Genomic DNA, 27121 nt, shown 5'->3' with positions numbered 1-27121 from the left:
GTCTGGGATTCAAACTCAGGTCCTCCTGTTGGCATAACAACAACTGTGTTATTCCTTGGGCCATCTCCTCAGCTTCAGTCTCAGATCCTCAGACTCTAGTTCTGTTCACATTTGTGGGGCTGACATCCTCTGACCTTGGCAAATCAGTGGCTATTGATAGATGCGTTGGTACGGACCGATGACATCTCCAACAACAGACAGCAACATCTTTCTGAGCACCAGATGACGGCTGCAGCTCCTCCCTCTGACTGTGTGTCTTCAAGGTCTTTCCGTGGAAAACTAAGGTTCTTAGATATATTTCGAAATCCACTCCACAGCCGAAGCATGAATTAGAGTGCCAATAATGTACTGTGTGGCTTGCGGGCCAGATGCTCTCACAAATAGTAGGTTTTAAAATCTACTTTGCAGGCAGATTTGCAACAAGTACCTCTGAGGCTGTGACTACAAGCTGCTCGTTTGTATTATAATGGCTCCATTTGGCTCCAGCATACCAGCAGGCCTAGGTGAGTGTGTTCACTTGGAACAAGCTACAGGACACACACTGCTCTCCACATGGGCCTTCAACTTGTGTTGCTACAAGGCCTGAAGGACCAAGAGCTTCCCATGCTCTGCTTGAGTGGTCACATTCTCCCTCTGTCCCTTTTGTGCCCCTTAGCATCTGTCTGTAGATACTCACCTACCCTTACTCACCCCTTGCTCTTTTCTTCCAGAGTCTTCATTCTTAGGGTGGCAATAATGTATCAGGATTACAATGTGGATTTCCCCCCAATTATTCATAAGAGGATGATGTTTGTTGAATCTTAGCATAAAGATTAATTTCTTCGCCTGACCAGCATGCCACGATCCCCGGCATCCTGAATTTAAGTGTATTTGTGGCCTTACGCCTGTGTGTGTATGGGAATCCCTAAGAGCACTCACTGGGTTATTAAATACAGAAAAATATGAAGAAAGAAAGCAAGGGATGCTGGATGCTGGATGGGGATCTTGGAGGAGATGAAAGAGAAGGGTGCAGGGCTTCCTTATGATTGAAATAGAGTGCATGAGTGTATGAGTTTTACAAAGAATAAATACAATAATTATTTAAATAAGATTTAAGCTTCAAAGAAGAAAACTTCCATAGAAACAATGTTGTACAGGATTTTGAGTTAACGTATATCACTCACTGAGTGAAAATGACTAACGGTTATTTTTCTATACCTGCACAATTTAATCTGAAAAAAACATATAAGTATTAGTTCATTAAAAATCTTATGTGTAGTTGTGAGTGTGAGTGTGTATGAGTGAGTGAGTATGTGTTTGTGTGTGTTTGTGTGTGTGTGTGTGTGTGTGTGTGTTGTGTTCAAGTGCTCTCAAAGCTCCAGAATAGGATCCTCTGGATCTTGAGTTATAGGTGATTGTGAGCCACTTAGTGTGAGTGCTGGGAACAAAAGCCCAGCCATCTCCATAGGAGCAAGCACTTTTCCCAGCTCAGCTATTCCTCCATCCCCAGTTGATCACTTTAAAGGCTATTATCCAGGGAAGAGCATAACACACAGTGAAGAGAGTTCCATCACTCTGAACTTCTAAGTGGACAGAAAACAGTGAAGATAAAAAAAAATTACTCATTTGAACTTTCTTAAGGCCAATCACTCAATTATAGAGAACAGGAAAAAAAAAACAATAATCTCTCAAAAAGCAAATTCTCATCACAAGTATAGTATACTTCAGCCAGAGAGCTATGGTGACCTGGTCCATGTTCACAAGTACACTGCAGCAATCATTCCTAGTACTCATAAATTATAGATAAAATTTGCTTGCTATTGCTAGGTCTCTCTCCAGGGTTAGCTGAATCTGAACATATCACTGCATGAGGTGGATATAAGCCTTCATACTTACTGCTCAGTCTTTATGTTTGGAGAAGACAGAGATGTGGAAACTAAGTTTGAGGAAAACCTGTGTCTGAAATCTGGCATTCCTGTGGGGAACTAGTGCCTGAAGTTATTTGGTGTGCGATATGCAGGTTTTTAATGACATTTAGAAAGACCAACTCTGTTCATGAAATACTACTTTGCTTTTTATCAAAATGAGTGGTGAAAATATCCCCCTAGAATATCTTTATGGATGCTGCTAGGTGATAGAATGATTCATTCTGACAAGAGGAATAAAGAACCTGACTTTTATGAAATGTCTCCCCTGGAGTCTCTCACCTGACTTGCCCTTAGGTGAAAGGCTCCCACATAGGATCCCCAAAAAGGAAACTTCAAGGGGGAATTATGGGTCTCCTTGCCTTATTATTTAGTATGAACTGTAAAATTAGAGAATGGACAGAGCAAAGGAAGTCCCCTAAGCCACTTACATGGCCACCTGCATCTCTGCTTCAGGCGACTCTTTCTGCAGGAGCTTTCCCTTCTGCACCCTGTCAAGTTGTCCCTTTGCAAACCAGCTACTGACTGACTCAAGACTCCTCAATTGTCCCCAAGGACTCTTTTATTCCTGGAAGCCACTAATCAAAAAATGTACCATATTGTTTCTTTTTATAGAGTGATTTCTACCCCACCGTAAAATCTCCAAAAACCACCACCAAACCACACTCATCTTCATATCTGTGTTTACTAGTATTTCCACTGGCAAATGGTAGCTCCTATTTTCACGGTCTTATGAAACTTCCTGAAGTTTGCTTGGCATGTATGTGCATATGTATATTGCATGTTGCTGGGATGTCTAGAGTTTCACAAATGATCTAGCTATTCAATCAACTCGGCATGGTTCCTTCACCATTAAAACATCCACGAGTCACAGGCTGAAACATACTACCACAAAACCACACAAGTATTCTGATCAGCCTCCAGCCTTTTCTCTACTTCAGTTATAAGATAGGCATACTACGTTGTTACTTTTTAAAATATTTCTTTCAACAAACTACAAAAAGAAGTCTTCCTTCCTCATTCATTTATCACATATTTTAGATGCTGAGTTGAACAAGAAAATATCCCATCTGGCAATATACATTGATGAATAAAGTAGAGAATTTCCAGGAGTTTAAATCTTATGAGAAAGTTGGGCAGAGGGCTAGGGTTAGTAGGCAACAAGCATGGGAGGTTCTGGGGAAAGGCTATGACTAAGAAAGAAAATAGTCAATCTGAGCTGTGGGACATACAAATGTGAATTAAGGAGTAGTGGTATGCAAGAAGGATGCCACTGTATCATCATAAAGAGAGGGGCAGGGTGATAGATACGGATCTATTTGCATTCTTCTACATAGAGACATCCAGTTAGTCCAGCACCATTTAATGAAGATGATTTTTTTTCCCTCTCCCATTGTATAACTCTGTCTTCTTTGTCAAAAATTAGGTGGCCATAGGTATGTGCATTTGTCTTGGTCTTTGATTCGATTCCATTTATCAACCTATCAGTTTTTATGCCAATACAATGTGGTTTTTGTTACTATTGTCTGTAGTACAGCTTGAAATTAGAGATGGTGATACCTTAGACATTCTATTATTGTACAGGATTGTTTTACCTATACCCTGCTTTTGTTTTTCCATATATGCCCTCAGCACATATGTTACAATTGTACATCTAGGTTCTCATGTGGGACTCCTAACAGCAGGAAAGAAAGCTGTCTGTGACTCTGTAGTCCACCTTCGGATCTCTTTCCCCTAACTGCTAGCCACCATAGCAGAAGATGTGCTTACTTAGTCTTACTACAACTTGTAGTCTTACTACAAGATGAGTTGATATTCATGGAAGGCCTCCCTTTTCCTGGATCTCTTCTGAGAGGAAAAGGGAGGCCAGAAGGATGGCAGGGAGGTGAGGTGAGAGAAGAGACTGAGAAAAGAGGAGGGAGGGCAAACTACGATCGTGATATAAAATAAATAACATTTAAAAAGGGGAGGAAGAAAGAGGAAATGTCCTATGCAGGTCAGAAAGCAGCATATGCATTCTGTAAGTGACTAGTTGCAGGTGTGTGTGTGTGTGTGTGTTTCATGTGTTGATGGAGCAGTTGAAGAACAGAAGTAGCCTGGTGTGGTCTGCAACTTTTATGTGATGGCTTGTGCAGATTTGTCCCAAGAATAAACCACATTGTATGGGTATTCCTGGACCAGAAAGATTGGAACACCATGTGGGAATAATATAGTAAACCAGTGCCTTTTATTATTAGCTTGTACACATGGCAGATTCCAGACAATCCCCAGGGTAACAGTAGGAAATCTAATGACTATTGTCTTTGAGAAAAAAAAAAAAAACATTCTATTACATTCCCTAGACTAGCATCTCTCCATCATCAGTTTAATAAGCCTGTGTGTCGCTTATACACCTGAATAAGCAGACAGATTTTTTGTGGGCATTTGGGTTTTTTCTTTCATCTAAAAAATTTAGAAGCAAAGTAATAGTTTTCCTAAAGTATATTATCAAACAAGGAACATCTCTGGGCAAGTCTTTATCTCCTTTCTGTCAAGATCATATTGCCATATTAAGGCGGCATGTTGATTCTACATAGGAAGGATCCCGAGAGGCAGTAGCCATTCGGTGAGTCAAGTGAGCATCACAAGTCTGGAGACCAGAGATGGAGTGTAAACTAAATATCCTTACAGAATATGAGCAATCGAGAGTGCGCACTCAGCGCTAACACAACAAACAAAAAAGCCCATGTCCAATTTCACCATGTAGCTTTCACTTCACAGATAAGGAAACTAAAGTTCAAATATGAGCAAATGGAATTCGCTGGCCTTCCATTGGTGAGTTTCACTCTACACAGCTCTTCAGAGGAGACCGCATCCCTTTCTACTTAACCACGGAATGTTTGTAAAGACAAATGAAAAAGGTCAGTTGTTTGGTGGATTAAGCAGCCTGTTTGCTCTTCGCTCAAGATTGATCTAGCCCAGGGTTTATAAAATAAGTTTCCATGAGTTTATCACCTACAAAGCATATCCAGCCTTGAAAATCAAATCCTTCACAGAAGTGACCAAACAAATAATAGTAACAGCTTTTCAAGAGCGTGTGCTGAGTGGCATTGTGTCCTTTAGGCATTATCTTGAGTAATACTCAAAACCTCTCTGTGAACAGTCTTCTTTGCAGAGGAGAGAAAAAAAAAGAGGACATCCAAAGCAAAAAAAAATCTAGATTCACAGAAAGGTTAAGCCACTTATACAAAATCTGAAAGTAAATACTGAATTCTGGGGTGATCTGGCAAGTGTGACTCTGAGGAAAAGGGGGGGCGAGCCTACTGAGCCAAAGCTAGCCTACTAAGAAAGTTTGACTGAAGCACAACTCTGCTTACTCTTTTTCGTGTTGGTGAAACTACTTTGAGCTGCAGTCGTTGTATGAATCATATGGTTAGCACACCCCCCCAAAAAAAATATTTACCCTCTTCCCTGCTATGGTTTGAACGTACTGTATCAAAGTTTCTGGATTTGAAATTTATTCACTAAATGAGTACATAAGCTGTCAGTGGAGGCCACACATTCAGAAGGCCATTGAGATTAGATGAGGTCCTGAGGATGGTGTCACCAAGATGGAACTGGTATCTTTCTAAAAAGAAGGGAGACCTGAGATAGAGTGCTTTTTCTGCCTCTCCATGGGATGCGGCTTTCCTGTGACATAGAAAGGTCTTTACCAGATTCTGAGCAGATTAGGACAACAAGCCTGTGGGCTTTCTTGTCTCCATCACTGGGAGCCAAGTAATCTTCTGTTCTTTGTAATCTGCCCAGTCCTGAATATTCTGCTATAGTGTATGTGTGTCCATCCGTGTGTGTGTGGTGTATGTATGTGTGTGTGTGTGCATGTGTGCATGTGTGCATGTGTGTGTGTAAAATATTATGCCTTGTCTGTTTTCTGTTACTAGAACAGAACAGGTTTTTATAGGTGGCAAGAGCAGAACAGATACCTAAGTATAAGGTATGCTTTAGCTGTATGTGACCTGTGAGGTTGTACAATCCACAAAACCATGAAGTTGTCCCTACTATTAACTGTTAACATAGCCTCTCTGTGATAAAGAAGGAACGTCCTACTGTACCTCATACTTGCAGTTGTAGTTGACCTTCTCGGGTACAGACAAGGCAATGGGACCACCCAGCAGGTGTTCACAACACACAGAGCCCTGTTCTTCACACTCAGCTACACTAACTATTCTTGTATCGTTTGTAAGATTGTTGTTTGTTTGGTTAGTTGTTATTTCAGTTATTTGACTGTGAGCTACCCTTTGTGAGTGCTAGGGACTGAACTAAATTCCGCTGTAAGAGTAGCTGCTTTTACCTGTAGAGCCACCTCTCAGCCCTTCTTTGCATAAATTTCATGTCATGCTTATGAGTCATAAGTACTTGAAGTATCTAAGTGCTGACCAAGTTCAGGTTTTAAATTCTGATTCAGTCAGTCATTCTACAAAGGGCAATGGAATAACTCAGTTTTGATTCCATGGATATCTACTTTAGAATGGAAATGAAAGAAGAATTTTGAAAACAGTTCATGAGAGACCTTGAACAAAAGGTCCGGGAAGGTGCAGCAATCTCTGCCTTTCACTCACTAATCTAGTCTGAAATGGCATACAAAAGGTGTTTATTTATTTGCTCATTTATTTATTTCTTGGAGTGGTGAAATAAGAAACAGGGAGTGGATTTCCCACAACCTAGTTCTCTATCTAAATATCACTTTTAATAATTCAAACAAAAGGCCTTGTTCTCTGGTTAATGGAGTTGATTCATCACTTTGGTGTTGCGCTTGAGGGAACACACGTAGAATAGTAATAACTGATAATGTGCTCACTGCAGTAGGTTGCACATAGATTTAAAGGCTGTGGCATAAGCAAGCACATTAAATTCTGGTGAGTGGGGGAGATTTGGGGAAAGCCACTGTAGTTCCATGAATACATGAATGGCCACAGCGTTAGGCACAGATACTGAATTCACTGAATGGATTGAATTTTTTAAAATGTGAATCAGATAGGAGCTAGTAGACTTTGACATTTGTTTTCAAGGCCACCATCTGACCTAGACACTCAGTGGCCTAAAATGGTTCTCTAACAAGTACACAATAAAACTACAATGATTATAATCACCCAATAAAGGACATGAATGCAATAATTGGCTATCAACTTTATTATAATGATAGGAAGTAAGTATGATTCAAATGATTGACATATGGGATTTGAGAGGCATTTAGTATCTTTTTATGCATTTTATATGATTTTCATCATCTCATGCTATCTCTATAAAAAGATAATGTCACACTGATACTGAAACTTCAAAAATAAAATAAGTAATAAGCAATTAAGGTCAGTTGTTTGGGAGAATAATTGGCTTGACTTGCAGCCTAGTACACTAAACTTCTCTCAGTCAATAAAACACTCGTGTTTTCAGGTTTGTTGCTGTTTTTTGTGTTGCAGTTTTCCTTTGCTTTTTTTTTTTGTTTGTTTGTTTTGCTTTGTTTTGTTTTGTTTCTTTGGAAGCACTAAAGGTCCTGCTGATTATTTACAACTTCTAATCACCCCTTCATGACCACAGCAGTCGTCCCTGTGCCTCCAAGTACATCCTCAAGGAAGCTCTGGTAACATGATATTCACCCTATGGTGGTCTCCCGATTGCCAGCTGAGTACAACTGAAGCCCCTGGTCAAGTGTTAGCAAACACATCCTACAGTAACCAAAGCGACTGCTGCCTTCCAGTCATGATTTCTGGGACAGCCATTCTGACCGTCTTTCCCCTTTTCAAGCTACTCTCCTTGGTTTCTCTCACTTATAACTAAGTGCCTTACACAAAGCACTCATAAACAAACTAGCGTTATTCCAAACTTTAAGGGCTTACAAATTAGGGCTTCTAAAGTTCTTAACTGTTTATATTTTTATATGACTGCCTAGTCTCTTCAGGAATCTTACAAAACCTTTACAGTTTCAAAAATTGAAAATAGATTCTTCTTCATACACTTTATCCCAATCACCACTCCCTCTCTCTCCACTCCTCCTAGTGCCCCCCCACATCCCTTCTCCCCTAGACTCACTATACCTCTGTTTCCTCTTCAGGCTCCCAGGAGACAGCAGCCAGACAGGACAAAACAAGATAGAACAAGACAAGGTGAATGGCCTCCTTTGGAGGCTGGACAAGGCAACCCAATAAGAGGAAAAGTTCCCAAGAACAAACAAAAGAGTCAGAGATAAAGCCACTCCCACTTGTAGGAGCCCCACAAAAACTCGAACACTTACAGCCATAACATTTCTATGTATTTCCTACCAACGTAGAAAAGGAAAAAAAAAATGTCTCTGATGGCATATAAAGCTCATCAGTCATTGTTAGTTACAGGAAATGCTGTAATCCTTCAAAAATAAATTCCCAAGAAGGGAAAGATCCTCTGAGATTTTGCTATCTTATTGGTACATGCATATGTTCATTGTATTTTTTATACTCTCATTACATCTTTCATTATTCATCAATTCTTGCTCTAAATAAGCTATTCCACCAGCATCTGCTCACTCTGTCTTTTGCAGACTATCTAATTAAAAAGTCAGTCACGTAAAGATTACACTTCTGAGCCTTACATAGGTAACCATGTGATGCTAAGAGGAGGGAGCAAAGAACACCGATCATCTCTAGCCGTGTGGTGTCCTTCAAAAGTGAAGTAACATCTTATTCTCCTCTGATTTACTAATCTGATTGCTTTTGTTGGTAAGAGCAATGCCCTTCAGGTGGTGAAGACAGAGTCACCATGGGTCCTTGGGAACTAGCAGGCACAGCCACTCAGATATTAATGGGACAGAGTAACAGCTCTCAGAATTGTGAACTATTTTTGGTCTTTTTATCACATGTGTCTATATCTATATTGTCACACTACAGATGGCTAATTCCCTATTAATTTCCATATTATTTTCAAGGAGCAAATTCAGGAAGGAACTCTATTGTAATGTGGTAATTTATCTATGTCAACATTTTTTATTTGGTGATTAAATCTGTTCCTCAGTCAAGCCCTTTATGCTTCCACACCCACCTTCATTTTTCTGATAAAAATTTGTCTGAATGTTAGGAAATAATATTCGCTGTGTTTGAGTGATACATTAGAGTACTGGAGAAAGGCTTTTCAAAATGCTGTCTACTCATATTTCCTGTCACAAGGTAAGTACCAAAACATGGAATCATCCTGCCCCAAATAATGTTTAAATATCTTCCACCTTTCTTCTTTAACTACACACCAAAAAAAAAAAAAAAAAAAAAAAAAAAAACCAAAGAAATTATAAATGCTAAGTAAATCACAAGAAAATGGCAGAGACTCATATCTGGCTCACATGCATTTACATACATTTTAGGTTTTGTTTTTCTAATATGGAGAACTATTTAGAAGAAGTCCATCCTAAGAAGTAATGAATTGGTTAATCTGTTAAGGGGAATCACAGAATCTCTTTTACAACCTCAAGGAAATGCAGAAGCCTCAGTGTAAATAATGCACACATAAACATATACATCAACATATGCTCTTGCATACAGACACACATACACATACTATTTAGTTCAATTAGGTCAGTTTCATTGACCATTTGTGAATTCAAGAGTAAAAATCTAGTATTGCAAATGAACTTCCAGGATAAAAATCAGAGACAGGACTGTGGTGTCACACAAAGTCTGTCATTCCAGTGTCCTGCTCCCTACAGTGCAGAGACAATTGAATACTTTAGGCACAAGAGGAGATCTGAATGAAACAAATCAAGGTGGACACAGCTGAAACCGAAGGTGAGGGCACAGTTAACATTGAACAGGAGACGCTTTTCTCTAAAACAGTTCAGAATGGATGGAGTTTACTGAATTTGTAACTGAAAAGGAAGTATTAGACTTGATACGACTATAAATACCTATATCCTAATCTCTGACAGTATAATTTACTTATTTTCCGCTGGATTCTCAGTACACTTGGTTTAGTAAACTCGCCAATCCTCAGTTAACAACTGAAGACAAAGGTGAAGGGAGAAACAGAAACAATAGTGGCTATTTATACAGTCCCTTACAGAGTGACTCACAGATGCATGTCTGAAGCACAGAGAAGCAGTTTCCGTTGGACAAACGCCTCCATAGAAAGTACCAGGATCATAATTTAAAGCTAATATTTTAAATATGGAGTGAAAATTAAGAAATATTTTATTATACTATATAATTTGAGCTGGAAAGATGACTCAGTTGGTAAAAAAGCTTGTCACCAAATCTGACATCCTGAGTTCAATTCCCAGGATCCGTGTGGTGGAAGTAGGAAAAAGACTCTTTCAAGCTGGCATCTGATGGTCACGTGTGCAGCAAGGCGCATACACTTCACTAAGAAATAAAATAAAATGTAATGAAAAATTAAAAAGCCTCAAACAGGCAAGTATCTTTCCCTGTTCTTCTTTGTTAATTTGAGAAATAATTTACATGCCATTAACTAAGCAGATCCTTAACAAGGTTCAATAAGCTGTGCCGCATGTGTTAACTACAAATATTAGGCTAGAAATGTGTCCATCAAGCTAAAAAGTCTATTCTATAATGAACTCACCCCGTACATATGTTGTTCAGGTTATTAACATTTACTGCCCAAAATGCCACCGAAATAAAATGGTTTCCCTCCTTATCTTGTGTAGGTTTGCTTTACTTGGGATGTGTTTGAAATAAAGCTATGCTATTGTTTGTATTACTGCAGACATGTATTGCTAAAGGACATTGGCACCTTCTGAGGAATGCACTGCTAAGCAGTATTATAAATGTCTGAACATCACAGACTAATCCCACAAAACCCTAGACCATAAAATGTGCTTCTGCTCTAGGGAACATGATGTTACTGTTTTGTGTCTGAGATCATTGAACCTGTCCAACATTACACAGCACACCGTGGGTGGGCTGTGGCCTTGGAGAACTTCATTCAGGTCGAGGGTTGGAAAAGGCAGTTTCATCTACTTTCCCCAAAGCATAATTCTTTTCAAATTTATAGTTTTTATTCTTATTATATACATTAGAATACAAATGTAAAATTCTATTTTATAAAATGTAGATATGCAATATTTCAAGCAATGTAACATGACAAGAACATTTTAATCTTACTAAATTATCTTGATGCCATTGTAGAAAATGTTTTCATGTGTATGGGTCCATTTCTTGTTTCTGTATTCTCTTTAACTGACCAAATTTTCTATTCTGATGTCAATATGATACTCTAGAGTGTTCTAGCTGTGTAAATCTTAAAAGCTCCTATTGTAAATCCTATACCCCTGATCTTTTTCAAGACCAGATAAACGGCTGTTCTAAGTCATGTATGTTCCTGTATATAGGTTAGAATCAACTTTGTAACATTTACCCAATAAAATCCTGCCAGAAGTTTAAGAACTGCATTAAGTCTACAGGTCAATTTTGGTATTGTGTGTATAGCAAGGTCTACCAGGAGGTTCGTTAGAAGCATACATATTTTATTCAGGCCCATAAGGCTCAAAATGGTGATGCCCAATTCCAGCCTGATTCCACAGATGGACTTAGGTCTGTATGAACTTATGAACAAGGAACAGCCTGGTGTTCTTGTTCAACTGAAGTAGCACATAGATCCAATGGCTATCAAGCTGTTATCTGTCATCTGTAATCACAGCTAAGGTGAAATGAGACAAGACTTTATTGTAGACTCATTGCATTTTAATTGATCTTATATGAGCCACAGCCAAGCTCTTTAATTATGAAATTAACCATGGTGAATATTATTTGATCCTAATGAAACAGTTTTTGTTTTTTGTTTCCAAACTATACTTAACCACAGTCATCTAATTTAAGTTGCATACCTGGTAAGAAGTTCTGTTCTAGTTTCACTTCTGTTTCTATGATAAAATATATTCAGAAAAAGCATCTCAGGGCATGAAGGGTTATTTTATTCTAGGTTATAGCTTATTGGTGCAAGGATGTCAGAGCAAAAACTTGATGTAGTGAGACACATTCACTAACAAGAGCAGAGAAAGAATGCATACATGCTGACTTGTGCTCATCACCCACCTCTACACCTATATAGTCAAAGACCCAAACCGAGGAAATGGTGCCACTCACAATCTTCCCACATAAGTTAAAGCAATCAAGACAGGTCCCCATAATCATACTCACAGGCCAACCAGATCTGGACAATCTCTCACAAAGACTCTCTTCACAGATGATTCTGGGTTGTATAAAGTTGACATTTAGAACTAACCACCACAGACTCCATATTATGCATCCTTTGCATAATATGGGAAATAAATGACATGCACAATTTCTCTGGACCATTTAGCTCAAGCCAGTAAGGCAGCCATTACATAAGTTGACATTTTTGTTGACTCTTCCCAGGTATTATGATACATCCTGCTGGGATTCAGACTTGTCAGAAAGGGGTGGGGGATGGGTCTGAACACTAATGAATTGGTTGTAGGAACCAATTCATTGCTAACTTTGCTAAGAAAGGAAATGTTTTCTATCTTCCTTTATCAAAAATTATTTAAAAAATCAATTTCTTAGTTACTTTTCAATTGCTGTGATAAGACACAATGATAAAAGAAATCATTTAACTCAGGGCTCAGAGTTCCAGGGGGTTAGAGTCGATGACTATCATGGTAGGGAGCACGACAGCAGGCAGGAAGGCATGGCACTGAAGCATTGCCTGAGAGCTTACATCTGGATCCACAGGGATGACACAGAGAGAGCTAAGTGGGAATGGTGTATGATTTTGAAACTTCAAATCACATCCCCAGTGACACCCCTCATCCAACAAGCCCACACACACCCTCTAAATCATCTCAAAATTTCCACCCACATCCCACCAAGTATTTGAATATATTAGCCTATGGAGGCTACCTCATTCAAACTTACACATACCCTGTGTAAAATGCACCAATTTCAGCATGGGATATAGGAGAAGCCAGTAGAGATATTGTCTTTTCATACCAGGATTGCTGTGAAACTTGTTAAAGACTTACAGAACATGCAGTGTTCAACTAATCAACATCTATACCTGTGCATAAATAGAAACCTGGAGTAATGCCCTGGAAAGCTGCCTAGAAATCCCACATGCCTTGCTTAGCAAACTTGGAGTACCTACCTGACAACACCAGTCCCTGTTTTTCATGCTGATGGAGGATGGAACCATTTTACAAACTCACAGGCATTCTCTCCTCTCTCCTTCAAAACTCACTAGCTCATGCAAAGTATACAGTCTGGTGATTAGCAGAATAGCTATTATGGGGCATGTAACTGACAAACTTTGAATGTATTTCTTTAAAGCATAGGAAATGCTCTTTTGTTTAAGTTGGATTTTCCCTATCTAAACTAAGGTCAATGTTTATTGAGCGGTTTTATTTTCCATCCTGGTCTCAGCTATTCCTTTGGCCTACCTCCACTTATTATAAAGCTGAAGATGTCTTCAAACTTCTAATCTTTCATGCTCTATCTGAATGAAGGGATGCACCACTACTTCTGGTTCAAGTGGTTTCAGGATGGAACCCAGGGCTGGTGCATGCCAGGCAGGCACTTTATAAGAAGCTAAGCAACACCTTCACTGTGACACTGTCTTACTTTGTTATATCACACTGTGACCTAATTCCCAATTTAAACTTTAAATATATGTTTCTCTATGGAAAACGAGAAATGGCAGTGTTAAATATTGATACAGATGTACAAAATGCTCAAGCAGCATATGAAACATTATGAGCATTAACTATGATGAGGATGATCAAGAGGAACATTGGTGCTGATGGTGGTGATGATTTGATAGTCATGGTGCTAATGATGATGGAGAATAATGACTCCTCTTGTGATAGTCCATATAGACGACATTATCTACATCCGAATAGTGATAAAAATCAAACACTGTCTATAAAATGAATTCATGTAATACATTGTGTGTTAAACAACCTCAAAGTTAACCACAAACAAGAAGGTGTTAATTTTAAAGCAAATTTTGGACAGATGATGCTTTAGTTAATTAATTTAATACTATACTGGTTGCTTATTTATAAGCTAGTAGCTAGGCTTTAAACCAGTGGCCTTCATGGAAAAGAGTGAAGAAATGAATAAATAATCAGGGGAGCAACTAAAATATTCCCTTTACAATGATGGGGGAAATGGAGGGGGTTGGTGAGCTAGCTCCCAAGAACATAAATTAGAAGGAGAAAACCAACTCCCACAAGCTGTTCTCTGACCTCCACATGTATACAACAGAAAAGTGGGTAGTGGTGAGACAGTGACACAGAGAGAGACAGAGAAACAGAGAGACAGAGACAAAGACACAGAGACTTATATTCTCGACAAGTATTCCAAAAATATTTCACGATTGATATATGAGAGAGGCATAAAGTTCCTACCAGCAGGATTGTCTGGATAAACCAATATTTAACCATATCTTATTTTTTATAAAAATATCTTCTTGTTTGAGTAACTCCAAACATCTTAAAAACATAAAACCTGTTTTAGAGGCCGCAGACTGCAAATTAATAGATTGAATTATGCCCAACAGACATGTTTATTTGGTGCACTTTAAAAGAAGAAGGGTTTAGATGTAAAAAAAAAAAAAGGTAATAGATACATAAATAGTCATATATTACATAGTTTAAGGTAGTACAAGCTATCTTCATGCAGGACTTCCCTGCCTGCATGGCCATAATTAGCTAGACAGAAAGGGGAACTCTCCTGTGTAGGAAATCCAACTTCCTCTTTGGCTTCCATGGTTACTCTACTTCCAGGTACATGGGTGTGGTCTACTGTGCATTCTTCCCACTTCTTCACCACTCACTCTGCTTCTCCATGCCTTGGGCTGTATGATTTCTGCCTTGAATACTTGGGGTTCTGTTACATTACAACATAACCAAGAAGGATGGAAAGGTTAATGTTGCTTAGGCGCTGAGCCCCTCCCCAACACAACTCCTATTTTCATATGTTGACAGTCATTTATTCCAGAGGTCTTACTGCCATGGCACGGAGGTTCAATCCCCCACTAAAGAGATTTGCTGAAAGGGAATGAAGTCAAACTAGCAGAGAGGGGGCGTGGGGAGAGAGAGAGAGAGAGAGAGAGAGAGAGAGAGAGAGAGAGAGAGAGAGAGAGAGAGAGAGAGAGAGAGAGAGAGAGAGAGAGAGAGAGAGAGAGAGAGAGAGAGAGAGAGAGAGAGAGAACTGAGACAGAGACACACAGAGAAACAGACAGAGAGACAGAGAAAGAGAGAGACAGAGACACACAGACATAGAGAATACAGACAGACAGAGGACAGAGAGAGACAGAGGGCAAAGGAGAGAGTGAGACAGAGAAGGAGAGTGAATGAAAGGCTAAAAGGCTGCTGCTGCTCCTTGTTAATGCATGCTTGGTGTGAAACCGCTGGCGAGAGGGGCTATCTGTTCCTATGGGTCATTACCTTTAGCAAGATCTGGAGAACCAAATGATAAAATGACAGGGTGTTTTCACTCTTGTAATGTTTGAAAAGTCCAGTGGCATGATTGCAACTGAAAGAAATGGAAAGCTTGGTCAAAACTTACAGCTAGGTCACTTGGCATAGTGTAAGATGCTCCACTGGAGAAGGGCAGAAATAGTGTGTGCACTGAAGTCTTAAGAAATGAACCATGTATCTGAGAGAAACATGAAGCCTTGGCTCCTATGCTTCTCGCCCCCTCATCAGTTTTCAGAAAACCAGTTAAACAAGCATTATTTTTTGAGACTATTCTGGAATTTTCCTCAAAGGGAAAGTGTCTTTTACTTCTGTAGAGCCTAGCTGCTGAAGGCATCCACCAAAGACACAGCTGAGGTAATTTGAGGACAGTTGGGAGTGGCCCGTGGGATCTGCAAGCAGAAGGAAGAAAGAAAATTCTAGAAGTAAATATGTTAATCTGAGGACGGGCCAGGTGAGAATCACATCATGTCATAAAAACCAAGGAAGCTAGACTCTAGAGCAGGGCTCTGTAAGCTGTCACTTAATGGGCACTGCCTCACTTTATGTAAATAAGCTTTCAATGACTGGCTCATTGCTCTATCACTTGTAGTGTATATGCAATTGCTCATTGCAGTAGTATTCATGGTGAGTATAATTACAAAATGGCCTTGTGGTCTTTCAAAAATAGCTGTAACAGATTTTTATTGTTCTTATCCTCCCTGCCCAGACTGACAAATATATGGTGCTCATGACACCTTGATGTTAGTTATAGTAGCTGATAAAATCTAATACTGACTGTATATATATCCATAACTTATATGAGTGAAAGACCTTTCTATAGCGATCTCCCTAAACTCTTCTACAATTGTATCATTATTTCTTCCTACGTTCTACTGGAGGATTAGCCAGGGATACTTAATCACTGAAAAGATCATAATTAACCCAAGTTCCCCTTCAGTGGAACCTGCCACCGATCAAGGAGACTTTTTAGCTTTCTCACAACCTTATCTTGGAAAGCTGAAATCCGCAGATTAAATAAATTGGGCTTTCTCTCTACAAAATATAATGTTGTAAGTTTAATTATAAAATTTCTAAGAATTCTAAACTAGGACACATATATATTCTGCTCTCTATTTTAAGAATATATAATCAGTTTTTGAAGTTCAGAAACATTCTTTTTGGAGAACAGTCGAGAACCTAATTTGGTAATAGCTTTAAATGTATTCAACACAAAGACTATTTGAGTGTTACTCATCATGTAATTTTGTAAAAAAAAAGAAAGAAAGAAAGTATCTGTATTCCAAGCTCAACTAATCATTCCTGTCTTTAGTCAGTAAGGAAAGTACCCCTCCATGGAAAGCATCTCAGCAATGAATTTGAAATGGATGCTTAGATCCTAAGGGAAAATCAGACCTTCGCTCCGTAGCAGGTGTTCAACCACTGTCTGCTTCTTCACTTGAGTGGGTTAGTCCATGCATCACAATTTGCTTTGAATCTTTCAATGTCCTAAACATTGAGCAGCCACCCATTGCGAACCATAAGAGTACCTCCTCCTCTGCCTCTCAAAACATGACTAGATTTTGTGGATGGGTTGGTGTGCCCTCCCTTAACTGGAAGTCCCACCTGGCTACAGCAGGGGCCTCTTTAGGCTCCATGTCCCCTGCTGGTAGCAGTGTTAGCTACAGTCAACCCCATAGACTCCTGAAAGCCTCCCCTTTCCCAGAGAAGCTCCCTGACACTGATTTCCCTTCTTTCTCCTAGCTTTCCCCTTCCTCGTTCCTCACCCCACCCCTACACCTTCCTATCGCTCTGCCACCCAATTTCCTTCTGTATACTTCAGATGTCTATTTTATTTCTCCTTCTAAATGAGATTCAAACATTCTCTCTTGTGCCCAACTTGTTACTTGGCATCTTTAGGTCTGTGGATTTTAGCCTAGTTATTGTGTGCTCTATGATTAATATCCACTTATAAGTGAGTACATATCATGTGTCTCTTTCTGGGTCTGGATTAACTTCTCAGAATGATTTTTTTCAGTTCCATTCATTTGCCTGCATACTTCATGCTGTCTTTAATAGCTGAGTAGTATTCCATTGTGAAAATGTATCATATTTTCTTTATCCATTCTATGGTGGAAGGACATCTAGGTTGCTGTTAGATTCTGGTTATTATGAATAAAGCTGCTATGAACCTAGTTGTGCAGGTATCCTTGTGGTATCATTGGTCATTAGTATCTCTCAACATCAATGGCTTCATTGCCCTCATAAAAAGATACTGGTTAACAGAATGGATATAAAAACAGGATCTAGTATTCTGTTGTATACATGAAACACATATCAGCAACAAAGATAGACATTACCTCAGAGTAAATGGCTAGAAAAATGTTTTCCAAGCAAACAGACCCAAAAAAGCAAGCTGGAGTAGTTTTTCTAATACTAATAAAATAGACTTTCAATCAAAATTAATCATAAGAGATGAGAGAAGGACACTTCATACATATCACAGGAAAAATCCAACAAAATGACGTCTGAAATCTAAATATCTCTGCCCCAAATTCAAGGGTACCTACATTTAATTTTTGTTTTGTTTTATTTTGATTTTTTTGAGCATATGACAATGAGCAGTCTATTCATTCTTTTTTATGTAATATATGTGTGCTTTCTTTCTTTTTTATTTTTTTACATACACACACACACACATATATATATGTATACACACACACACACACACACAATTAACTACCTACAGCAAAAAGAACCACAAAACAATCAGGAATTATATAAAGGTTACATTCATAACATTTTGGCTATTTGTATTTGGCAGGCTTGAAGAAAACATGTTTCCTATCTTGGTGAGTCTAAAATTCTGAATGTAAATCAATATCTATCATATCAACTTAACACATCTATCTAGACCTAAACACATCTGAACCCCTAAACAACTAAGCTTCATTGTAAAACTAAACTATTTGGTCTTCAACTTCATCAGAGACTTAAGAATGAATAAAATTAATTATCTGAGTAAACAGGAAGTGCAGGTTAGCAGCTTCTCAAATGAGAAGATGACAGAGACAGTTACTGACTGAACAGTCACTCAAAACTCTCTATAACATTGGAGCATCATCTTCAGCCTTTTGGCCCAATATATCTGACAGACGTGTTTGTGAGGCAGGAACTACTAAGGACTTGCCTACCCTGTCTTGGCAAAGTTTGTCTGTCGACTTTGCCTGCATCCAAGCTGAGACTCACATTTGTAAACAAAACATTAGTAAAGCTTAAATTGCAAATTGAACCCCACACACTAATAGTGGGAGACCTCAACATACCACAGTTACTAATGGATAGATCATTAACTAAACTAGACAGAAACTAAACAGAGAAATAATGAAACTAGAAGACATAGTGAATCAAATGATCCTAACATATCTACAGACCATTTAACACAAACGCAAAAGAATATAACTACTTCTTAGTACCATATGAAGCCTTCTGAAAAATTGCCTATATAGTCAGTGACAGTCACAAAGCAAACCTCAACAGATATAAGAAAATTGAAATAACTTTTTGCTATCTTATCACATCTCCATGGACTAAAGCTGAACTTCAGAAACAACAGAAAGCCTACAAGCTCATGGAAATTGAACTGCTCTCTACTCAATGACCACTGGATCAGGCAAGAAAGGAAGAAAGTAAAGATTTTTCTAAAATTCAATGAAAATAAAGGTACAACATACCTAAAATTATGGACACAATTACATCAGTGCTAAAAGGAAAAGTTATAACACTAACGGCCTTCATAAAGAAATTGGAGAGATATCATATTAACAATTTAAAAGCACACCTGAAAGCTCTAGAACAAAAAGAAGTAAATACTCCCAAGAGGAGTAGAGAGCAGGAAATAACCAAACTCAGGGCTGAAATCAATAAATTAGAAATAAAGAGAACAATATGAAGATTCAACAAAACCAAGAACTGGTTCTTTGAGAAAATCAACATGATAGACAAACCCTTATCCAAACTAAATAAAAGACAGAGAGACAGAATTCAAATTAGCAGAAAAGAAAGGAAAATGGGGACAGAATAACAGATACTGAGATAATCCAAAGAATCATTAGGTCTTATACTAAAAGCCTGTACTTCACAAAATTGCAAATTCTAAATGAAATGGACAATTTTCCAGATGGATACTACTTACCAAAGTTAAGTCATGATTAGGTAAGTTATTTAAAACAATTCTGTAACCTCTAAGGAAATAGAAGCAGTCGTTAACCCCCACCCCCCAAAAGCCCAGGGACAGATATTTGTATGCAGGGTGGTTTTAAAGTAAAGCAATCACATGTATCTGCTCCTCTTTACATCAGGTCTTCATGGTACCTGGCTCCTCAGGCTTGGACTTCATAGCCTACAGTGCCAAAGCCTACATAAACTTCTCTTCTTTATACATGAGCACTCATCAGGGTATTTTCCTATGGCAATGGAAAAACTAAGATTTATTCTCAGCTTTTATGACTAATACATTGTTGGATTCATTATTGTTTATTTTAGTATTTTTTGTATGTTTTTCAGATGGGCAACAATAAACCTCCACAACTCAGGAATCTCCCTGTCAAATCTCATGTCATTAAAGGCCAACCTCACTATTAGTGTCTAGGGCTTAGTACTAGAAACTTCTGAAAGGGGTATGTGACAGACAAACTTTTTTGATAGTTATGCACAACACAATTCTCCTTTCTTTCTATAGATGTCTCTTATCCCCATACCATCACACACAGACACACATTCATGTACACACATGCGCGCGCGCACACACACACACACACACACACACACACACACACACACACACACACACACACACACACACACTCCCCACCACATCCTATAGATTCAACTCTAAGCATATTGTATGAGTAGCTTCTTATTATGCTTTGAGTAAAGTGATGGATAGGTGGGTGTGCATGCTGATTGTCTCAGTCCAATTGAGTTGGTAAAGGCCTATGTCACTGTTCTCTCCCCTCCCCCAGATTCATAAATATACTGAAAGGCTTTTAATGCAATAGCTGTTTCTCAAAATTACTCCCACATTTGCAACCCTGGTTCACTCCATTATTTCTTCCCCGAGGCATGCTTAATGCTGTCTGAAAAAAAAAATCTTAACACATCACATTTTAAATCTTTCCAGATCATTGTCACTTCACAAATGCTACTCAAGAAAAAACCCATTCTTATACAAATAAGGTTTTTTGGAAGCCTCTTTAAGCCACTGGCCCATATCCAACTTCTAATCTATATCTAAGTATCCTTCACTTTCAAGTAGCTTTCATTGACTTCAGAGGAGTGCAAGACATCTGCGAGAAAAGAATCATATTTCCATCAGATCACTCTCAGTTAATAAAAAATGAACCCTCACTCAGATCTGAGCACTATGAAGAGACCTGAAAAACTAGATCATGAAAATTCAAGGAACTTTGTATCTAATGTGCACATACACACAAACATAATTTTTTTAAAAAAGATATTATTCATCCCAAATCAGCCAGAAGTAACTTTGAGAGAATGAGGCCTGTTTCCATTAAGAGAGATTAGGTACATTTTTTGGTTGCTTTCTTGGGCTATAGACGTTTATTTTCATTGGGAGTTGGTTATAATTTACTATTGGTGTTACTCAGAGAGAAAACACGGTTAGACTCAGGGATGTCTGTCTTTTTCTTTATCTTTCTTTCTTAGGTTTGCAGATAGGGGTTGAAAAGAAGGGGGAATATAGAAATATATAGGGATGAAACGAAAAAGTAGATTATTGAGTCTATTCTTCAATTTAAGGCGTTAACTGTTATATCACAAGGTTATATTTAATTCATTGGTATAGAATTTTGTATATTGATGCAAAATAAGTTTAATTTTGATACATTGGTATAGAATTAAAATTTAAGATTATTCTTCACATACATTATACATATTTCTACTCTAATATGACTGAGTAACACACAGCAGATGACTTCAAACCTAACACTCTGTGGCCTTGCTTATTTTTGAGATAGACACCACCCAACAATAAGCATCTCCTTGCCATTCTATTTTACATTTTTACTCTCTCCAAGTCTTGGCTATAGCATTTTGTTTGTTTCTCTTCCAGCATAATATAGGATGCTATTATTTTGAAGTTAATTAAATCAATTTGAGATGTTAATTTTCTTCATGCAGAAGAGTTAAAGTAAAAGATAAGAGATTACTATCCATGATGTCAGTAAACATAGAATACTATAAACCTTTGTTTATCAGAAAAACAGTAATCAAGAACAGTGTGGTATAAACATACATACTTCTTTATCTTCTCTCTTGCTGAGGAATTTTAATGCAGCAACATGGCTACTCTGAACACTCTCTAAGACCTCAACCTGTGTGATCTGGGTGGAGTGCACACCTCTTAGTACACACCTTTAATCTCAAACGATTAAGGTAAAATTAGTTTGTAGAAGGAAGCATTCATGTTTGAAAGTTATGTCCAACTGAGGGACAAAGAAAAGGATGAATCAGAGAAAGATTTGACTGAATGATTTAGAGAGAGGATACACCCAATTCTCATGAGAACAGAGAGGGAAGAGAAGCTAATTTGAGAGAGCAGCTGAGGGAGAGGGAGGAGGTAGTTTTCCTAGGTCAGTTATGTAGAGACAGGTTGCAAAGACAGAACTAGTGAAAAGATTAGCACAGATTTCAAGTGTTAATTCGAGCCCAAGCAAAGTAATTCAGTCAGAAGCCGAGAGAAGCCAGTTTGAATCAGTTATCTTAGAGAGGTGTTTGACCCAGAACAGGTGAGTTGGACCAGCCAGCGAGAATTCAGAAAAAACTAGAGAGAAAGGGTGAGCTTGTTTAGCAGTACGTGTGAGCCTGAAAACATCCTAAGCCTAGATTAAATTGTATAGAGGCTAGAAGCTTCCAGGGCTAGACCTAGGTTAGCAGACGTATGCAGTAAGTCTAGGAGACAACAATTACATAAGGTGAATAAAAGTTACTTTACACTGTCCTACATTTTTTTCTTTTTGTTGCCAGAGTATGCCCCATCAAAATCCATGACCTATTCTTGACCTATTCTTCAGAGTGTCTCAAGATTTCAGGGTTCAATCACTCTTAGACTTTAGAAGCATCTGAGTCATTACATTGCCCATATCCCTCCCCCTGCTTTCTCTCTTCTCTTCCCCACTCCACCCCTCTCCATTTCTCTGAGTTAGATTGTTGTACTTGCAACCACAGGACCTTATGCCTCATAACCAATGGTAGGTACTCTACTCAGTAGGTACTCTACTCACAGTTTTCTTCTAGTACTACCCAATTAAAGGTCTTAATATTGCTTCTTTGTGGTCTTTAAAATAACTACACAACAAAACCAAAAAATAACTCTCAGACTCTGAGTTCTTTTCCATCTTTTCTATGCTACTATTTTATATTTATTTTATCACAATACATTAACAGCTACCACATAGGATTGCACTGTAATTTTTATATTTCAGATTAAAACTTAAAGGAGAGGGTGGGTATTTTATTCAACATTGTATTGAAGGAAATGAATACAAGTTAAAATTACAGTTCTCTGTGAACTCAACCCTTCTCGCTGTGGAAAACATAGTAAATAAACTTGAATAAAGCCTTGATGGCAGAGTAGAGTCTGTTCCAGATGAGACCATTACTATTCTATAACAATGTTAGAGATCGTAAATTATTCTAGAATAATGTATTGTTCCACATTTTGTCAGTGCTGAAACACAGACCTCTTGCAATTGCCCATAGATCCCTAGACACAATGTTTGACAAAGGTGACACACACACAAAAATAACATCTAGTGGAAAGTATAATTAATACAGCATTAAATAAGACTTGTAGTGTTAAGGAAAGTGAATATTCCTAGAATTACTTTAATTAATATTTGAATAATTTAAATAACTTCATAGCTAGACTTTCCAGTTGCAAGCTGTTTTCTTCTAAGCTTTGGTTATTCTTTAATCTCAAGCAAGTCACGAAATCGAAATGCCCTTCAGAATGACTTTGAAATACACTTAATGGTAAGTGAAGTTTATTTATGGGACCAAATTAGAGCAATGCCATTCTTAGGCATTGTACAGCTTGATCTTGAAGCAAATGTTTTCAATAAAATAATAAAAATTCTCAAAATAGAATTTTATTGTCATGCAAATCCCCTAAGAGCAGACTATGGAGTACAGCACAGCATGATAACTTCCAGAATAATAAAGTAGATAAATGGGGGAAACAATCAAAGAAAATGAAAAATTAAGGAGAAAGCTTCTTTGGTTTCACACAACTTCAAGTAGAAATGAATATTGTCCACTGTGGTAGATGCACTAGATGCTGATTCAGTGACTCCCACCAAACTGCATGACCCCCTTCACTTCCAGTTCAGATAGATCTTCTGGGTTTCTTCTAGGCAAACGGATATAGCAAGGACCGTGAAATGCTATGTATAGGTTTATGGTTTTTTGTTTAATTATTTTATTCAGATTACTTCTCAATTTTTATCCCATCCCTTATTTCCTCCCATTCTTCCCTCCCTCCCACTTTCACCCTATTCCCCTCAACTAGATCTATGGCCAAGGGGGACTTCCTCCCCCTGTATATGCTCATAGGGTATCAAGTCTCTTCTTGGTAAGGCTGCTATCCTTCCTCTCAGTGCCATCAAGCCTCCCCATCCAGGGGATGTGGTCAAATATGAGGCACCAGAGTTCATGTGAAAGTCAGTCCCTACTGTCCACTCAACTGTGGAGAATGTCCTATCTGTTGGCTAGATCTGGGTAGGGGTTTAAAGTTTACTGCACATATTGTCCTTGGCTGATGCCATAGTTGGAGCAGGACCCCTGGGCCCAAATCTGCCTATCATAATGTTCTTCATGTAGGTTTCTAGGGCCCTCTGGACTCTTCTATTCTCCATTCTCGCATGCTTCTCTCACGTAGAGTCACAATAGGATGTCCTCCACTCTTTCCCAATTTAATGGTAAGTGAAGGCTTTCATGGGACATGCCCCTTGGGCTAGTGTCCAGATGTAAGTGAGTATATACCATTTGAGTCTTTCTGCTTCTGGGTTAACTCACTCATTATGATCATTTCTAGTTCAATCCATTTGTCCACAAATTTTGGGAATTCCTTGTTTTTAATAGCCAAGTAGTATTCCATAGTATAAATGTACCACCGTTTCTTTATCCATTCTTCTACTGAGGGACACTTAGGCTGTTTCCATGTTCTGGCTATTATGAATAAGGCTGCTATGAACATGATTGAGCAAATTTTCTTGTTGTGTGGTGGAGCATCTTCTGGGTATATTCCAAGGAGTGGAATAGCTGGGTCTTGAGCCTTATTCCCAGTTTTCTGAGATAGTGCCAGATAGATTTCCAAAGTGCCTGTACCACTTTGCATTCCCACCAGCAATAGAATGTTCCTCTCTCTCCACATCCTTGCCAGCATGTGGTGTCACTTGAATTTTTGATCTTAACCATTCTGGTGGGTGTAAGATAGGATCTCAGAGTTGTTTTGATTTGCATTTCCCTGATGGCTAAGGAGGTTGAGCATTTCTTTAAGTGTTTCTCAGCCATTCGATATTCCTCTGTTGAGATTTCTCTGTGTAGTTCTGAACCCCATTTCTCAATTGGGTCATTTGGTTTGGTGGTATCTACTTTCTTGAATTCTTTATATGTTTTGGATATTAGACCTTTGTCAGATGTGAGGTTGGTGAAGATTTTTTCACAGTCTGTAGGTTGTTGCTTTGTTCTGTTGACATTGTCTTCTGCCTTACAGAAGCTTCTCAGCCTCATGAGGTCCCATTTGTTAATTGTTGACCTTAAGGCCTGGGCTGTTGGTGTTATGTTCATAAAGTTGTCTCCTGTACCAATGTTCCAGGCTCTTCCCCACTTTTTCTTCTAACTGAGTTAGTGTCTCTGGTTTTATGTTGAGGTCTTTGAACCACTTGGACTTGAGTTTTGTGGATGGTGACAAATATGGGTCCAATTGAATTTTTCTACATGTAGACATCCAGTTAGACCAGCACCATTTGTTGACGATGCTATCCTTTTTCCATTGAATAGATTTGGCTTCTTTGTCAAAAATCAAGAGACCATATTTTTGTGGATTCATTTATGAGTCTTTGATTCAATTCCATTGATCAACCAGCCTATTGCTGTGGCAGTACCATGCTGTTTTAATTACATTTGCTCTAGGTTTTAATACAGAGAACGTCATTTAAGTAGGCTGAAACAAGGGACACTTCTATGGAATCTTGAAGAATCAACAGTGATGGGGAATCTTCGTACTTCTATGGCACAGGGTTTTTCTCATCAACAGGCAATAAGGAGCTCCATCCTCATAGACACAAGGAAAGAAAATCTGCATGCAACATGAACATGCACAAAGCTTGAATCTTTCCCTGTCAAAACTGACATGATGGAATTACATATGCCAAAATGTGACACCTTCCAAGTTAAACATTATATAAAACACAATTAATGTGACATTAAATAAGACTTCTATGGTAGTATAAAGTGAATGCATGAGATTCCTTATTGTAGGAGACTCCAATGTGTATCTTGGCATGAAATTCTGATCTCTTATAGTCATGAGATGATAAATACCTATGGTTTTCAGTTGTTGTATGAGCGGTGACGCATTTCACAGCAATAAAAAACACTTATTCAGGACACCTGGGAAATAGTTCAGTTAGCAAAGCTTGACCTGAAATCAGGTCTCCATCTCCAACATAAAAATTGGATGCATTGGCATGTACCCTGGTTCAGGGAAGAGAGGGTAGAGTGAGGCAAAGCCCAGAGGATTGCTGGCCAGCTCGTCAGGCAGAAAAGGGGAGCTTCAGGTTCAGAGAGAAATCCTGTCTCAAAAGACAAGTGAGAGAAATAAAGACACTGTATATTGACCTCTGGCTGCCATTAATAAACACAGGTGAATGTGTCTGCACACCCATATGCTTACATCAACGCACAGTTTGCCATAACAAAATTTAAAGACAAATTTTAAAAAGGAAACAGTATAGTATTCTTAAGTGTACAAATAACTTGGTCTATGAATCAATATTTGTTTCTTGTACGTTTTCTTTGCTCTTTTCTTTCTGTTTGTTGATTTTATGCTATTCAGAAATGTTATTTTTATTTTATCTTATATTTTAATATTATTCTTTTGAAGTCTATTTTTTTTTCAAATAAGAGACAGGTAGTAGGTCTGGATGGAGGGGCAATGGTAAATAACTAGGAGAAGTAGAGGGAGGGGATCTTTAATCAGGATATATTATATGAGAAAAAATTATTTTAAATAAAAGGGGAAAAGCAAATTAATTAATTGAAAAGGAAACATATCTTTTGTTTTGAAACTTGTGTTCTTCAGTGTCTCAGGACCCACTATATTGTAGACATATATAAAAGGTCTCCTCAATTAGAGAATGTCCTTTTATGGCAGAATTGGTACTGCAGCTCTCAAAAGGCACTATTTAAACATTCTAATGTGTACACAGGAGATCTGGATAACCTCATAGTAAATCAAGGAAACCATGATTACAATTGGATCAGCACATGAGCTTGACTCCGGGCCCATTTACGGACCAGGCTTTGGATTTCAAAGACTCTAAATCTGCTCTGGAATCATTTGATAGGGCATCAACAAGTTGTAATTATAAGAAACAGAAATGATGTTATTTCTTGTACATAATCCTACATCTGCTTACTGTGTAAGAAAATGTGTAACGCCTTATAAAAATAATCACCTCAATCATTCAAAGGTGGACACAGA

At 38.3% G+C, this 27121-nt stretch overlaps 1 protein-coding gene across 4 annotated transcripts in view; it reads right to left on the bottom strand.

Annotated features, from left to right (window-relative positions):
- Grm7 (glutamate metabotropic receptor 7) overlaps positions 1 to 27121 on the bottom strand; it is a 901188-nt gene that overhangs the window by 502554 nt on the left and 371513 nt on the right. The gene's annotated exons all lie outside the window — the stretch shown is intronic.

The sequence above is a fragment of the Acomys russatus genome, chromosome 13 (assembly GCF_903995435.1).
Source record: "Acomys russatus chromosome 13, mAcoRus1.1, whole genome shotgun sequence".
Classification (NCBI taxonomy): domain Eukaryota; kingdom Metazoa; phylum Chordata; class Mammalia; order Rodentia; family Muridae; genus Acomys; species Acomys russatus.
This window is presented reverse-complemented; position numbering and strand designations above follow the sequence as displayed.